Source organism: Mirounga angustirostris, unplaced genomic scaffold (genome assembly GCF_029215605.1).
Source record: "Mirounga angustirostris isolate CCGP_5_RB_7025 unplaced genomic scaffold, mMirAng1.0.hap1 SCAF_1, whole genome shotgun sequence".
Taxonomy (NCBI): Eukaryota; Metazoa; Chordata; class Mammalia; order Carnivora; family Phocidae; genus Mirounga; species Mirounga angustirostris.
Genome location: NW_026991709.1, coordinates 53,521,530 through 53,538,406, shown reverse-complemented (window position 1 = coordinate 53,538,406; position 16,877 = coordinate 53,521,530). Strand labels below are relative to the sequence as shown.

The window sequence follows — 16,877 nt, the reverse complement described above, 5'->3', positions numbered from 1 at the left end:
ACCTAAAATTTGCCAGACTTACACAGGATTTTTCACAAAGCAGATTCATAACATTGTGACAAGATTACACTGTTTGGTGTTCCCGAACAGAAGTCAGAAAGAGCCAACTTAATCTTGGTTCATGGTCAAACACAAGGTCTATGGCCTGAACCCTGAGGAGTGACTGGGCAGTGTTTACAATTTATAGAAAGTTAAGACAGAGTTTGTGCCCCTGCTCCATGGAGTCTGCTCTCTGGTGCCTTTTGCCTTTGATCCACAGAGTTCAGAGGCAGACACAAAATGAAATCTAGGGCACCTGGGTGGCTCACTCAGTTGGGCGTCTGCCTTTGGCTCAGGTCATGATCCCGGGATCCTGGGATAGAGCCCCATGTAAGGCTTCCCTGCTAAGTGGGGAGCCTGCTTCTCCTTTTGCCCCCTCCCCCACTCATGCTAATAAAGAAATAAAATATTTTTTAAAAAATGAAATCTAGACAAGTAACACAGAGTCCCTGCAATAGCTCTGGGAAGACAGAGCGAACGGAGTTGAGAGTCCCTTGCAGAGAAACCACAGGAGAAAGGAAGGGGCAACTTGTTTCTTCTAGCACCAGATGAATACAGATCCACTGACTTCACAGAAAGACCCAACAGTAAAAATCAACACTGACTCAAAGATGGTAACTGGACTGGGAGAAAAGACATGGGGTTAAGTTGTACAGCAAATAACAGAGGAGGACAAAGTGCCCTGGACACAGTTGTGGGGCTGGAGGAGGAAGGGGAGGAGGAACAAGGGGGCAGAACTCAAGGTTTTTACACTGAACAATGCCCAGGCAGCCTGGTGAATGAAATTGGGAAGCCAAAGGTATTCGACACACTTTTACAAAGAACGATAAATGCCTTCTTTCTCTAGAACAAATCAACCCTAAATAACAAAGAGAGGAAGAAGAGAAAGTTCGATGTATGCCCCACCTGCTGTAGTTACGGGAGACAATGACTGACAGGTTGCTGTGACACAGTCATGGGCCTCAAGCCCAGTGAGGTAGATGGATTCGGGCTTTGGCAGTGGTGCCTAGACATCCAGAGAGAAACTAATCTTCATTTCAACTGAAGACAGAATACAAAATGCTGGAGTCAAAAGGAATCTTACAGATCACTGGTCTACTGCTCTCATTTAAAAAAAAAAAAAAAAAAACCAGACTGAAGCTCAAGAAGAAATAACTGCTTGTGGTTTAGAAAGCTACCCACGGGCAGAACTGTTTTCAGTATGTGTGATTTCTGCCCACTGCGTTTGGGGAAATTACTATTGCTGAGCAAGGAAAAGGCATTTCAGTGCTTTTCAGACATTTACATCATTTCTTTCTTCATTCAATAAACATCGAATGAATAGCAAGTACTAGGCACTTGGCTAGATCCTGGTACACTCCTGGAAAGCCTCAGAAAATTAATGTGAGAGACGGTGGCAACAAGTCTGAGGATAGGCAAAATACTGAGGTCAACCAACGAACATTATGGGCCACCAGGCAGAAAGTATCAGGTTGGAAGAACTGTGATATGGAGACCAGAATGGGGTAGAGAAGTATAATCACATACAAAAGAATCACTGGCTGAGAAAAACAGAAGTGGGTGAAGGTAAGAAAACGGGAGAGTGTGGCAAATACAAGCGGAGTCATTTACCCGAGCTTTGGGGACTTTCGCAATGCAAAGCAAAACACAGGTTAAGTCACTGCACCTTGCAAACGGCCCTCTGTGGGTCATTCTTTCTCTCTCTCAACTCGAATTAAAGAAAAAAGAAATCAGTAAAAGACGTGTACATTTCTCTGCCCCAACTGTCTTTGGAAGTCAGGAAGGGCTAACAATTTTCATTTAACATAAGAGAACGTCACATTATTATGATGTAGTTTTCTTGGGAGAAAAAACTTAGCTAGCAAACACACCCAGCTATTTCAGGATGTCTGACTTCAGTGAGTTTGAGAAAAGGTACAAGTGACAATTGGAAAACTGTGACAAAGAAAAGCAGCTGCTGCAAAGGATAAAACTAATTTTAAAAAATAGCTCATCAGGGTTTACTATTAACATGGTGTTATTTGGCAACTTAAAAAATTCTTTCAACAAAAATCAAGGCATTTTAAAGAACCATAGGAAAACACTTAGATCGGGCTAGAGGGAGTATAAAACGTAACAAGTTCTATGGAAATCCATTTGCCACTGTCGTGTGGAGTTCTGAGGCTGGGCATACCTTGTGACCCAGCAGCTATACTCCTGAACGTATATCCTAGAGAAATAATATGTACATCAAGGAGCATGAACAGGGATCTCAAGAATTTTCCCTCTCCGCGTTCTAATAACACAAAATCTGTAAACAATCTGAAATGGCCATCAAAAAAAAGTGTACAAATAAACTGTAGTATTTTCAGACAATGAAATATAACTGTGATCATAAGTGAATAACAAGTATACACTCAAACATGTTGCTGCTAAGCTGCAAAAATAGATGTTGCATAAGAAAATAGTACTTTATTACTTATATAAAATTCAAAAACAAGCAAAAATAATGTAGGGGATACATAAATATGTGAAAAAAAAACTATGAAGAAAAACAAGGAAGCAATAAACTCAACATCTAGGATTGGGCGGGCGGCGGGGCGGGGAATGTTAAAGAGAGGCAAGGGAATGGGGCCGGGGACAGCTCTGTCTCCTAAGTCAGTAGTAGGTACTCAGGTGTTCATGTTAATGTTATTCTTTGTATCTTGTCCCCACGTTATAAATATTCCCTGTATATATAGCATTTTCTGAATACTATGGGGTTGCTTCTACAGTTAAAAAGATCTCAGAAATTACACCGTATTTTACAAACTACTTTAAAGATGCTTTTTAAGTGTCTGCAAGTAACAAGCAGTACCTAGCATGCACTCAAGAATTTAAAAGATTATTTAATTCACGCTAACAATTCTGAGCTCAGTATTTTCACCCTTAGCTTACATCTGAGGAAACTGAGATGCAGTGTTCTGTGGGCGACCCAACGTGACACAGCTAGCTGAGGTTCCCAACTCTGAAAACCACAGTGTGTCCACAGGTAGGACTATCTAAAATATAAGGGCAAAAATAAATTTCTAACACAAAAACAACGAACTTGTTATACTGATTTACTATTTTAATTCATCTTCATGTTTACAATGCACCCCTAGATCATATTCTAATGGCATGTCCTCATTTTATGGCATAGATACCTCTTTTATTATTTCATAGTCACAATTTACCCTTCAACGCTAAAAATTCTAAAACTGGCAACAGATACCACTTATGTTTATGAAAAGTCTCAACTTGGCTGAACTTCCTTTCATAACTTGAATTTCTCTAAGACTGGGAGCTGAAGGAAAGTTCGCTGTTGGTAGGCTGAAACTTCGTGCTCTTATCTTACTACCCTCCCATCAGGGATTCCCTCACAGGCAAGCCAACAGGCTGGCCAAGCCCCACAGAAATAACGCACTTCCACCCTCTCTTTCCTCATCTTTCTTCCAGCCGTATTTCAAAACCTAATTCTACACTCATGCAGGAAACCTGATTAATACCACCTGGTTTTTCTCTACTCCTTTAACTCTGGGCCTCTGCAGCACACACACAACACGACTCATCTATATAATTATTAGTCAGCTTTTTCTTTTGTTGTTGTTTTCATTTGCATGTGTGTCTAGTCTACAAGAACCTCTACTGAGAAGAGGTTACAAATTTCTTTCTTCTGACCTATGCCCTGACTCATTCTTCCTTGCCCAAAGCATCGCCAACTGTGCTCTGTTAACAGAAGTCACTTAGTAAATGCTAATGGACTTACTACAGGAGAACAATGCGCCTCTGGTATTTCTCAATATCCCAGGGAATCCTCCACATCTATAAACATGCTGGAGATGATACCAGGTACCGCTAGAGGCTTGGGGTCTTCCTGAGGGTGCCTGAGACAAGAAAAACACAGAGAGAGACCAAAGACAGTCAGGAGAAACACAGAGAGAGGAAACATGGAAATAAACAGAGTAAAGCGTAAGAGGAGCAAAAGAGGAGTTACAGAGAGATTAAGCAGCCAGAGACACTCAAGAGATAGGGAAGAGGTTGGCAACCTCACTTTGGACTGGAGACTACATTTATTGTGTAATAGGTGCCCTCATGTCACTACATTTATGAGATAATACCCATTTCAAAGTTATTTCTAAGGTTTTTCTAAGCTTATATCACCTACTAAAATTTGTCTTTACAGTCTCATCTTTGGAGATACACACACACAGACACAAACACAATCCTCAAAACAACCTGGTTGTAAATTAAAAAACAAAAACAAAAACAACTTTTTTCCAATTCTCCAATTTGTAAAATGGTTACTTCAGAGGGGTAATGTGACTTGTTCAAGGTTGTAAAGCAAAAACATGATAACTGGGGCCCTGCTTCTTTGGATTCCAAAATCCAGTGCTTTTTCTGACATCTCATGTACTCCATTAGAAATGAATCCTATATAAATCATATAAATCCAAACTACACATTCAAAGTAAAATTTTCTATCTTTCGAGATACTGAACTACTCAGGTTACTCATTAGGAAACTACTTCAGAGCCTCCTTTATTTTAAAGATCAGAAAAAATAAGTCATAATGAAAATATACCAGAATGACAGAAAATTTCAAACAGAAATGAAATTAAGTGAATGTGACTTGACAGAATTTTAACATTTAAAAAAGAAGCTAGAGTTAGTTCATTGCTTTTACAATTTGGTAATTTCAAAGTCTTAATGATTCAACACATTTCAGCTGAAAGATTAAAAAAATGCTCCACATTTCAATGAATTCTTACATTTAAATACTAGTAAGCCTGTCTCAAACTTAATCTGTCATAATGTCTCACCTAAAATGTGTACTGCATGCAATCCAATTTCAGGGTACTATAGTAAGAAATGATTTAATGCCATCAGTCTTTCTAAGCCTTGATGTTTTCTCTTGAGGGATACTTATACTCTTCTAAATAATCATGCCCTTTTGAAAGCAGTGTAACTGCTAGAAAATCTCCTTTGATACAAGGGTAATAATCATGTTATTGGATTTCACAGTAAGACAAGATAATAAGAATATGAAGAAATTTCTATTTAATTGTGCATTGGTATATTTTTCCATGGTCAGCAATTTTTAAACCGGAAATTTTCAAATAAAATCTAAAGTATAGTATTGCTCTGCCCTCTAGTGACTGGCTAGGTTTTGCTAACTACATGCTTTTATTTATTTAAATTGCTTTTTGGGTAACACAGAATTTTTTTTAATACACATAATGGTTGCTTTTTCATCATTTGGATAGTGAACAAAGAGTACTAGTCAACTTTTCAGATACAGCTTGTGATGTGAACACAACACAGGAAAGAGATACGATTTATTTTCATAGGGATGGTACACCTAAGTATTACAAAAATAAAATTAATATAATCTATTCCAGTCCTTATTCATATTTTTATGCAATTTATTTGGAAAGGTCAAAAAATTCCATTCATGTTAAAAACTTCACCAAGTTCATAGCTATAAATCCTAAATTGGCTAATTCCATTATTTTGGGGATTGAGACATCAAGGTGAGTGGTACTATATATACCACACATAGATGAATAATTTTCTACTAATAGAGCAAAAATATGCTTAATACAAAACTATACTGAACATCATTTACCCTTAATTATTCAAGTGGCACTTTAGGATTTTCCTGAACCTCAGTGTTGTCATTAGGAAATTAACTATGACTTTATATATGGAAAAATTAATCAAGGATCTAGGTAAGACTAGAGTTATTATACAGAGATGCACCCTAGTATTTCAATGAAGGGAGTTAGTTTCCCACTTCAACTGCCATAAACTTCATGCAAAGAACTGATGCATTTCTAGAACAGGATTTCTACTCTAATCCCAAACATACTACTTCTGTGTCTACATACCTATGTAAAAAATAAACATTACATCTGTACACATGAAATGTAAAAGGATATGCGAATATGTGAGGCTAATCCGTTGTATGGTGATGTGGTTAGGAGCGCAAACCCTGCAGCCAGACTACGTGAGTTTGAATTCTCGTTCTGCAATTTATTGGCAGTGTCACCTTAGGCAGATCATTAACTTCTCTGTGCTTCAGTTTCCTCACCTATAAAATGTGAATAAAAGAGACACCTACCAATAGTAATGTTTAATATCTTGATAGGTATTTGGGGTTACACAGGTATATGCATTTATCAAAACTCAAAGAATGTACATTTAAGATTTGTGCATTTCACTGAATGTGAATTTCAGATCAAAAAAGTTGTACATGGGGCGCCTGGGTGGCTCAGTCGGTTAAGCATCTGCTTCGGGCTCAGGTCATGATCCCAGGGTCCTGGGCTCTCTGCTCAGCAGGGATTCTGCTTCTCCCTCTGCCCCTCCCTCTTGCTTGTGCTCTCTTTCTCTGGCTCTCTCTCAAATATTTTTTTTTTTTTTTTAAAGTTGTACCTAAATAGTGAACTACAGTCAGTAATAGGCATCCTGAAGTATTTAAGGGAGGGATAGTAATGTCTTTAATTTACTTGCAAATGAGTCAAAATTAAATTGAATTGATGATGGCTAGGTTACAGATATGTAATAAAATAATGAAAATGTTAACTGTCAAATCTAGGTGGTGAGTATATGAGTGTACAATGATGTTTGAAAGGTTTGTAACAAAGTGTTGAGGGGAAATACATCCACCTCTCATAGAGCTGATGTGAAGATTAATATATATATAACAGTATTAAATTCACAGAAAAGTACCTGACAACCAACAATGGCAAATGGCAACATGTTTAAGCAAATGAAAGTGATCTCTTCTTCCCTAGTTGGAGGAAAAAAGGAAGAAAATAATGAGGTGTTGAGCTCCCAAACCAGAGTGAGTAGTTGCCATCAACAGTGTTAAAGCTTACCTTTCAAATAATTCATAAAACTGCATGGGCCACGTAGAGAACATGGTCTTGAAAGTCAGAAAAAGCTGATTAGAATCCTGGCTCTGTTTTTAATAAGCCAAAAAGCTCAGACAATTTATTTAAATATTCTGAGCCTCAGTTCCTTCACGTATAAAATGGGAATAATGAGACCTACACATTTAAGAGTCACTGTGAAGATTAGAAAAAATACACTCTCTCACACACACATACGTAACAGAGAGAAAAATGCAAATAATGACAACTGCAGTTTTCATCATTATAATCATTACTACTACTTAGGGTGAGTCTTGTATCCCCTTAAAACTATTTTCTGCAGATGGAAACAAAAGTCACCACGTATCAGATTCTACTCTAGAAATTTCATATGCAGGTGGCCCCCTACACCAAAGAGTTTTTGTCAGGATCTTTATTAAACCAGTGAGCCTTAAAGAAAGCATCAGTGTACTTAGTGTAAAAGAAGAGCTGGCAATGACAGGGAATTCATTATTCATCCCTCTGTAATGTCAATTATAATATAAGTTCTATGGGAGAGGCATTTACAAAGTAGTTTGCTAATGATTTTAAAGAAAGTCATTTCAGTGCATTTGAGAAAATGATACTAGCACCTGGATAAGTTATGATTTGAAACAGTCTGAGGTAACATATTTAAATAAAAGAATATTAAAACTGCATTTATAGAAGATGAGCCCTATGCTCCCAGGGTGTGGATTTGTAAGTCATTATAGATTACTCCATGAAAACAGCGGCCCAACATACAGTTTCAGCTAAAAAGAAAATCAAGAACATTGCATTAAAACAGAGAATACTGCAAACACTATACGAAGTGGCTTCTGCCCTGATCACTACAAAAAATGCTTTTTCCAAAGGAGCCCCAAATCACCTAACCCAACACTGTTTGGGGGCATTTAGAGGTCTCTGTATTTTTCAACATTTTTATTGAAAATTCTTTCCCATCTTCTTGGGTACTGTACTCTATTGCATTTCCCCTCACAGATCTGATTGTTTTTCTTTCCTTTAGACTTCTCTCAACAAAGAATCTGTAGGTGTATTCCAAAGTTCTGTCTTAGCCATATTTTCTACTTTCACCAATAGTCAGTTTCAGCTCTACCTTTCTCTCCTAAGCTCTATTTATCTTTAGCCTGAATCTCTCCCAAACCCTTAACAATCTGTAACTACATAATCACGTAGATATCCTCTATGCATTTCAAATCTAGTCCATCCTAAACTCTACCTCCCCCTCCCCAAAATCAGTTTCTACTACTCTCTCTTTCTCTACTTCTGGTAGCAGTACTATCTGAATACCCATGCTTAAATTAAAAACCTATCTTTGACTTCCTTTTCAACACCCCCACTTCTTCCTTCTCTCTTAGGATCAATCCCTATACAGTCCCAGCACAAGGTCAGTCTGTTGCCAAATCCTACAGATTAGTAATTTGGTTCAAGTGACAGGACAGGATGTGTATTCTTTGAGAAACACAGTGAAAGCTAAATTTACCATCACTAAATACAAGCAGACACACATACATAGGCCAAACAGTAGTAGGTATCAAATGTTTGAGAAAATCTTCATCCAAGGAATCCTTAAAACTGAGTATCTATTAATTTTTGCCCTGCAAATTGGAAAAAAGACTTAATTGATTCTGTGAGTTGAATACCTCAATCTAAAATATTTTAAACTACATCCAGACAGGGCATAATCTTCATCGTGTCTCTCACGGTGGTCTCATGGTGGTTCCATCCAGAAGAACAACTTCTTACCTAGGATTTGCTAAAGTCTCTTAAACCAATCTTTCCAATGCCTACCTCCTCTTTTCCCCTCCAATCCATCCTTCTTATATCACCTGTGCAAAATTTTCCATTCGCTCATTTGCCTTTAAGAAGGAAATAAGTAAACTCACCCTGATATTCAAGGCCCTCTTACAACTGGCTTTTCTAGGTTTCCCTTTTACCTTATATACATGCCATCCAACTGGCAAAAGCGGTGTATTCACTTCCTCCAGACTTTTGTATTTTTTCCTCTGGGTAGTCTTCCTTGATATTCCTACCTGGGATTTAAAAACCTTCCTCAATTCTTAATGAAGTTTGTCCCTCTTTCCTGCTTAGAGTTCCCCTTCTATTATCATATTGCAATTCTGACACTGTCTAACATGTTTACTTGCACATAGTAGTTCCAGCAAATATTTATTAAACAAACAGAGGAACAGAAAATACGTTACTTTATCTTTAAACAAAACATTTTTCCAGTAAAATTACTGAATGCAGTTCAGGTTCTAAAAAGAAATAAAAGAGAGCTGAAGAAAGAGTGCAAACACTCTCAAAGGTGGGCCAGAAAGGTTGAGAATTTCAATATAGACTAATAATTTTAAAAGTTTATAAGAAGTCTATATGATCCATGGTTATTATGGTTAGAATGTATACATATTCAACTAGGAAAAGGCAAAATTGCTATAAAAAGACCACAAACACCTAACTAACTGATAGAGCATCTTTTAGAAGGAATCAAGGTATTTTCATAGACGATTATCCTCAAAACAAGTTTAGATATATTAGAGATATTCAAAATTAATAAATATATGTTAATTATAATATATTCAAAATTAATATACCTACTGATATTAGATAAAAGACCAAGTAGTATTAGTTCATGCTCATGTGCATAAAATTACCAGAAAATAAGTACTTTCACAGAGTTAGCATTTTCTACAGTTGTAGAAAAATATTTTCTTCTCTTGGATCAATTAATTGTGAAATGCTAAGCCAGTGACCTAAAAATGAAGGGAAATTTTGCTTTTCTAATGTATGAATAAACTAGCAGTCATGACTGAATTAACTATTCTACTAAAATTTTTAAAAATTTTTATAGCTATCAGGTTAAGATAATCAATTTATGAAAATGGCTGTCATACTTTAAAAGTCATTAAGAATTCATAATACATTTCTCCTTGTTTTGTTAAGATAATTATAGTCTTGGAAGAAAATTATGTAAATTATAAAAATTTACTGTTATCCTTACATAATTTATTTGAGGTAATAATTTTCTTAATACCAAGAGTATAAGGTAATAATAATCCTAAAATAACTATATTTCACTGAATGATAGATGACTTATCTCTTAATATTTTCTTAAGTTGAGCTTTGGGCTTTAATAAAGTTGCAAAATTAATTGGGGGAAATATAAAAATCAAACTATCACATATGATTGGGTAGAAAATATTTTAAAGTATCTAACAATATAAAGAACAAATGTTATTCTTTCCTAATGATTTAAAGCAAGTCCATCCTGTACTCAATAAAGACTTCCAATATAATAAAGATGTGCACGTTGAAGCTGGACATTTCCCTTATTGTGAATGGAGACCAAAAAATGCCCGAAATTCAATTTCAAGAACAGTTAAGAAGCAAAAAAGGCAAATTCCACTTCTGGCTTACTGTCCTTTTTGAGAACAAGCACATTTTCTTCACAGCGCCTGCCAAGTGCTGGATTGGTACTGCATCCTCCAGCACTTTTAATCCTCACTACAACCTTCAACAATCAGTATTCACCCATTTCACAGATGAATCTAGGTAACGTCCCCACATCACAATCACAGTAAAAGCCCAATCAGATTTAGTCCTGAATCCATCTGACTCCACAGCCCATGTTTCTAAGAGCTCAAGCTACGGCTCAAACAAACAAAAGTGACACATTTAAATCTGTCATACATAAGAAAACCTTTTAAGTTTTTGCCTATCCATATTAATCTCCAGTAAGCAACAGTGAGCAGTTATGCAGTTAACAATCTAGAGGCAAGAATAAGAATGTTTATAAGCACTATGAAGTAAAACTTCTAGATTACTTTTTCCCAGGCACATTATAAACTCTAATGTGTGAAATATTTTATTACAATAGAAATAATCCATAAAAATTCTATGACTGTGATGATTAAAACTCATAAAGAGAGACAAAACTGGGACACCTTTCCCATCAACAAGATATATTAGAATAGCCTTATTAGAGAGATTTTTCTTATGTTCCCTAAAAATTGAAACCTCTCAGTGAATAATAAAGAACGGCAAAACCCAGGACTTTAACAGAAACAACAAAACTCGCAAACCTGAAAACTATCATTCCTTTAAGTGTTCACACTACCAAATGAATTGAAAGATGGGCCGTCTGCTTCATCAAACAGGAGGACAAATACCACTACTATAGCAAGAGCTCTGGTATTTCACAAGACCACTGTCTGCAGCTACTGATTTCAAACATATTATAAAGTACCTAATATGAAGACCTGGTAACTCTAACAATGCTGAAAACACAGTAGGTATTCAAAACTATCGGAAGGGCACAGTTCAGAGTTTCATGTATGTGTCTGTCCAGGTGGTGCCGGGATGGATAGCAGACATACACTACTCTGCACATGGACACGCCTCACATTTTGTAGGTCTCAGCGTCTCTAACCTGGCAGTTCTTCTTCATTGGAATTAGTGTGGCAGAACTGAGAGTGTTTAAGACAGTGCTCATCAGAGAAATGGTAGCTTTTTGTAATTTAAGCCTTGTTCAGAAGCCAGGTCCTCCCCATCTGGCTGGCTCTCTCAAGAAATTTGGGTTCTGTAAGAGCCTAATGGTAATGTTCAGTGCCTTAAAACATCACCTGAAGTGGAATACTTCTTCCATGGAGAGACCCTTGGTAATAAATGGTCTTACAGTAAATGTTAAGGAACATTGAAACAGTTCTAGAATTCAACTGCTTTTTAAGAATAGTAATATAACCAAGGCAGAAGCAGAACAATTGCAAACTAAACTAAGCAAGTTGTTAAAGACTAAGTAAAACAAAAACACAATATTCTTATCCATCATCAAATTCAAATACAGAAATGCCCTAAAAATATCACCCCCCCCCACAAGAATAAAACACCTAAACGTGGACTTCAGCCTACCTTTTTGGTATGTATTAACTGAATCCAGACACCGTACAGTATCTCTTTAAGCCCAGCTGAACCAATCTGCCTACCTTAAATCTCAGGACATTGACATGCACTCCACTCATAGGGCCACTAACTGACTGTTAGAGAAGTACTCGGCCAAGGTCTTAATAAACCCTTGCTGACTCAACGCACACTATAAATGAGTCAATAGGCACCCAGAAATTTTTTGCTACTCATTTTAAATTCTTCAGCCCTCTAACACTTACTGATTATAGGACTAACTACCAACTTAAAAGCACAGAGAGACTTTTATTTTTGAAAAATGGCTTCTCTCTCTCAATTTGGACTGGGAAAAATAATTACCCGCAGGTAGACCACGGGATGCTTATTAACGGCAAGTTCAATGGCATACAAGGTCAACGAAACATGAACTCTGGTAATACTAATTTACCAAATGTTTACTAAGCAACTTCCGTGTGCCAGACACTGTTTCTAGGTTTTGGGGATGCAGCCATGAACAAAACAGACTCTCTAGTATAAAATTAAGTCCTTTAGGTTTTTGAAGAAACTACATGCATATATACTCATACATACTTAGTATTTATACTTACACGTGTATGTACAGAATATCCAGTAAATGCAGTATATATTTTACACTAAAATGCACAGAAATTCTGAGAGCTATCTTATGAGAAATTTGGCACCACTAGATCCATTTATTTTCCTGGAGAAATGCACTTCTCTATAATGGAGATCAAAGGAAATACTGTCAGTATAAAAATACTTAATTTATCCCCCCCTTTCAGGGAGTATTAATGCATGGAGTCAAGTCATGCCTGAATTTATTTATACTGTCCTCAACTAGTAAACATCATAATCAGTAGACTGATTCCACTGTTCAGAAGAAATACATTGCTAAAATTTATTATATACAAAGCTTTTGAGTTTGAGTCATTCTTGTAGATAGTTTTACAGTGAAACTGAAATCAAAAGTAGCTAAGAGTTAAAATACCTTTCAACCAATTAAACTAACATCCACAAAATTGGATTGCTTCTAAATAGCTTATCCTTTAGTCTGTAAACACACAAAGTGAGGTGATAAGTTTTGTAAATCAATTTAAAATTATTTTTACATAGAAGTGCTTAAAGTCTCCAAAGTTTCTTTTTTATTGTATTTTCTGTTTTAGATACGCATCAAGTCATCAGAAACTGAAATTATTCAACTGACAAAATAGGTACACTTACACAAAATTTCAAGATAAAGCGAAGAAAGTTAGGTTGAGCCTACGTCAATATCCAACAAGTAAATGCACTATTTACCTGTCACTAATCCCAAACATCCACCAACTGACTTACCTACTAGAAAAGTATGCTACTGTAAAGTAGAAAGAAGTACTATACAGACGGTCAGTGAGCTGTATTTAGACTATTACTTGACAAATCCCAGCAACCATTACCTGAATTACAAGCTGCTATCAGAGGAAAGAAGGGAAAGGAGGAGGAAGGAAAAAAGGGATAAAGATGGGAGTGAGGGAGGCAGGGCAATAAACAGGTACATATAACAGATTTGGGAATCCTTGACTTCTGCTGGAATTATTTCAAATACACAATCTTTTCTTTTGGTTTACCAAAATCTTAAGTACAGCTGGCCTTTGAACAATACGGGTTTGAACTGTGCATGCCCACATCAGATACACAGATTTTTTTTGGACAAACACAGTACAGTACTGTAAATATATTTTCTCTTCCTAATGATTTTAATAACATTTTCCTTTCCCTAGCTTACTTTATTATGTAAATATAATATAGAATACATAGAAAACACAAAATATATGTTAATCGACTTTATGTTATAGGTAAAGCTTCTGGTCAACAGTGGGCTGTCAGTAATCAAGTTTTTGTGGAGTCAAAAGTTACACAGGGGCGCCTAGGTGGCTCAGTCGGTTAAGCGGCTGCCTTCAGCTCGGGTCATGACCCCTGGCATCGAGTCTCACATTGGGCTCCCTGCTCAGTGGAGAGTCTGCTTCTCCCTCTCCCTCTGCCTGCCGCTCTGCCTACTTGTGCTCTCTATCTCTCTGTCAAATAAATAAATAAAATCTTTAAAAAAAAGCTACACAAAGATACTCAACAGTGCAAAAGGGTTGCTCCTAACACTGGCATTTTCAAGGGACAACTCCATATGCCATTTCCCTGTTTGAATTCACAACTGATTCATAAAGCAAAAGAAAATCACCTTAAAAAAATGTGACTTGGCTTGATTATAGTAAACAGAAACAGATATAATCCAAATGAGTAATTGAGTTATTCTTTGACCTAATTTTAAAATAAATTCTACTCCTAGAACCAATGAATACACATGGAAATCAATTTTTCGATGATGTAATTCCTCCATTATATACAAATCACTGATTTTCAGTTCTTAGACTTGATTCTTTCACTTGTAAGAAACTCATTTCTGAGAAACTCATGCACAGTGACTTCAAAGTGGAAGAAACATGAATTCAGTAATTTCAAATGCCTCCCAACTCAAAGATCCAATTATATTTTTAGAATTTTAGACTGTAATAAATGAGGTTTTCTTGTTTATAGATTCATAGAAAGTATTTTTTTTTTTTAACTTTTACTTCACTCTTTGGTACAAAAAAACAACTACTTCTGTTATGAACTGAATTAGTAGCCCTCAAATTCGTATGTTGAAGTCCTGCACGGCAATGTACTTAGGAGACGGGCCCTAAAAGTAGGTAAAGGTTAAGTAAGGTCACAGGGTAGGACTGTTCTCCAGTAGAACTGGTGTCTTTTTAAGAACAGGAGAGACCCCAGAGCTCCCTCTCTCCACATACACACAGAGAAAAGGCCATGTGAGTACACAGCAAGAAGGTGGCTGCCTACAAGCCAGGAAGGGAGATCTCACCAGAAACAGAATTTACCTGCACCCTGATCATGGACTTTAGACCCCAGAACGGTGAGAAAATAAGTCCCTGTTGTTGGAGCCAAACGGTCTGTGGCACTTTGTCACGGCGGCCCAAGCGGACTCTTATACAGTCTCTGAAACTGAAGAGCTTACATTTTTAGGTAGTTTTACGCTACTGATAATCCAGCTGAATGAGTAACTGACAGTAACAAAGAGGATCTGTTTATAAAGAGAAGAATTTGAAACAATTTGAGTAATTTACTCCCCCAAATTATTTTACATGTTTTTCTAAATAAAACAAACGAAACCTGTCATTTTAGAAATAGCACACAGCTTTGAATCTTAAGAGAGATGGACCATGTTGTGCCTGATTCTGAGAGTACGAGGGAACAAAGTCAACAGAGAGAGGCTTGGCGGAGTCTGAATAAGTTAACCCTCATTGGAAAACAGGAACATAAAAATCCTGAGATAGAAATGCTGGTTCTTTTGAAACCATATAGCATTTGCTCTACATGGTAAAGAAAATTTCAGTGGCACAATCCCCACTTCTTGTACCTTGCATCAAGACGTTACCAAATTTGGGGCGCCTGGGTGGCTCAGTCGGTTAAGCGACTGCCTTCGGCTCAGGTCATGATCCTGGAATCCCGGGATCGAGTCCCACATCGGGCTCCCTGCTCGGCAGGGAGTCTGCTTCTCCCTCTGACCCTCCCCCCTCTCATGCTCTCTCTCTCTCAAATAAATAAATAAAATCTTTAAAAAAAAAAAAAAAGACGTTACCAAATTTGGGGCGCCTGGGTGGCTCAGTTGGTTAAGCAACTGCCTTCGGCTCAGGTCATGATCCCGGAGTCCCAGGATCGAGTCCCACATCGGGCTCCCCAGTCAGCGGGGAGTCTGCTTCTCCCTCTGACCCTCTCCCCTCTCATGCTCTCTCTCACTCTCTCTCTAATAAATAAATAAAATCTTTAAAAAAAAAAAAGGCGTTACCAAATTTGATTTCATACTGACCTCATTAATATTCAGAGTGAAGGGAATCTATCTACAATTGGCTCTCACACTGTCCTTAACATTTCTATTTTCAGTGGCAAGAAGTGAAGTATTAGATCATAGGGTGGCTAATATTTCTGCAGGATTCACCCGTTCTCTCGGTATTAAGAATGAAGCCACTCTGTATTTTCCGTAGAACTGTAGAAGAATACATAGATTCTTATGCATTCAGGGCAATATTTTAAAACTCCTGGAGGTGTGTGTCTGTGTTTATATATAAGTACAGAAACACATTTTACACATGCATACACTGTCAGACATCTATGAAAGATATTTTACGGTGTGTTCAAGACTCCTGACCTCTGCCCACAGCTTTCTTTTTTTAGTACCATTTCTCAAGTGCTTCCTATATGCCAGGTGCTGCATGGGGGACTCGACATATTTCATTTAATTCTCAGTCCTATGAGGTAGAGACCATTATCCCGTACTAAGATGAGAAAACAAAGTTTCAGAGAGGTTAAATAATCACCTAAATTCTTTCAATTAAAAAGTGCCAGAAGTAGGATTTATGCCAAAGTTTCTCCGAATCCATAGATTCAGTCCCCCAATCTTAAGGAACTACAAATTATCAAACATAGCATCATTTGCATACTCCTACATTTTTAAATCATCTTAATCCACATAGGTCTGGTAGCAGTATCTTATAATACCCGTGGGATTAACTCAAATCAGTATTGGCTGAGGAGTTCTGTGTGCCTCCTCATTTTCTAGAAGACTACGAAGACAATAATGCACAGCTCCTGTATAATGGTTATGATCTCAGTTGGAGCACCTTAGAAAACTCCTGGAATACAACTGTTACCCTTTCTACAGTGTCTGCCTTCTTTCTCTCTAGGATGGCTCTTTTTTTTCTTAAAGATTTTATTTATTTATTTGACAGGGAGAGACACAGCAAGAAAGGGAACACAAGCAGGGGAAGTGGGAGAGGGAGAAGCAGGCTTCCCGCTGAGCAGGGAGCCCGACGCGGGGCTTGATCCCAGGACCCTGGGATCATGACCTGAGCCGAAGACAGACGTTTAATGACTGAGCCACCCAGGCGCCCCTCTAGTAACTGATCTTAAGTAAAGGCATTTGGC

General features: G+C 37.3%; 1 protein-coding gene across 13 annotated transcripts in view; it reads right to left on the bottom strand.

The window, feature by feature from the left end:
- Positions 1-16,877, bottom strand: part of BBX (BBX high mobility group box domain containing) — a 277,804-nt gene that overhangs the window by 145,759 nt on the left and 115,168 nt on the right. For 2 of the 13 annotated variants that reach the window (XM_054504154.2, XM_064587202.1), the window contains one exon: positions 3,806-3,923. The exons of the other annotated variants lie outside the window; for them this stretch is intronic. The gene's annotated coding sequence lies outside the window, so the exon portion shown is untranslated. The remainder of the gene's footprint in view (positions 1-3,805; positions 3,924-16,877) is intronic. 13 annotated transcript variants of the gene reach the window in all.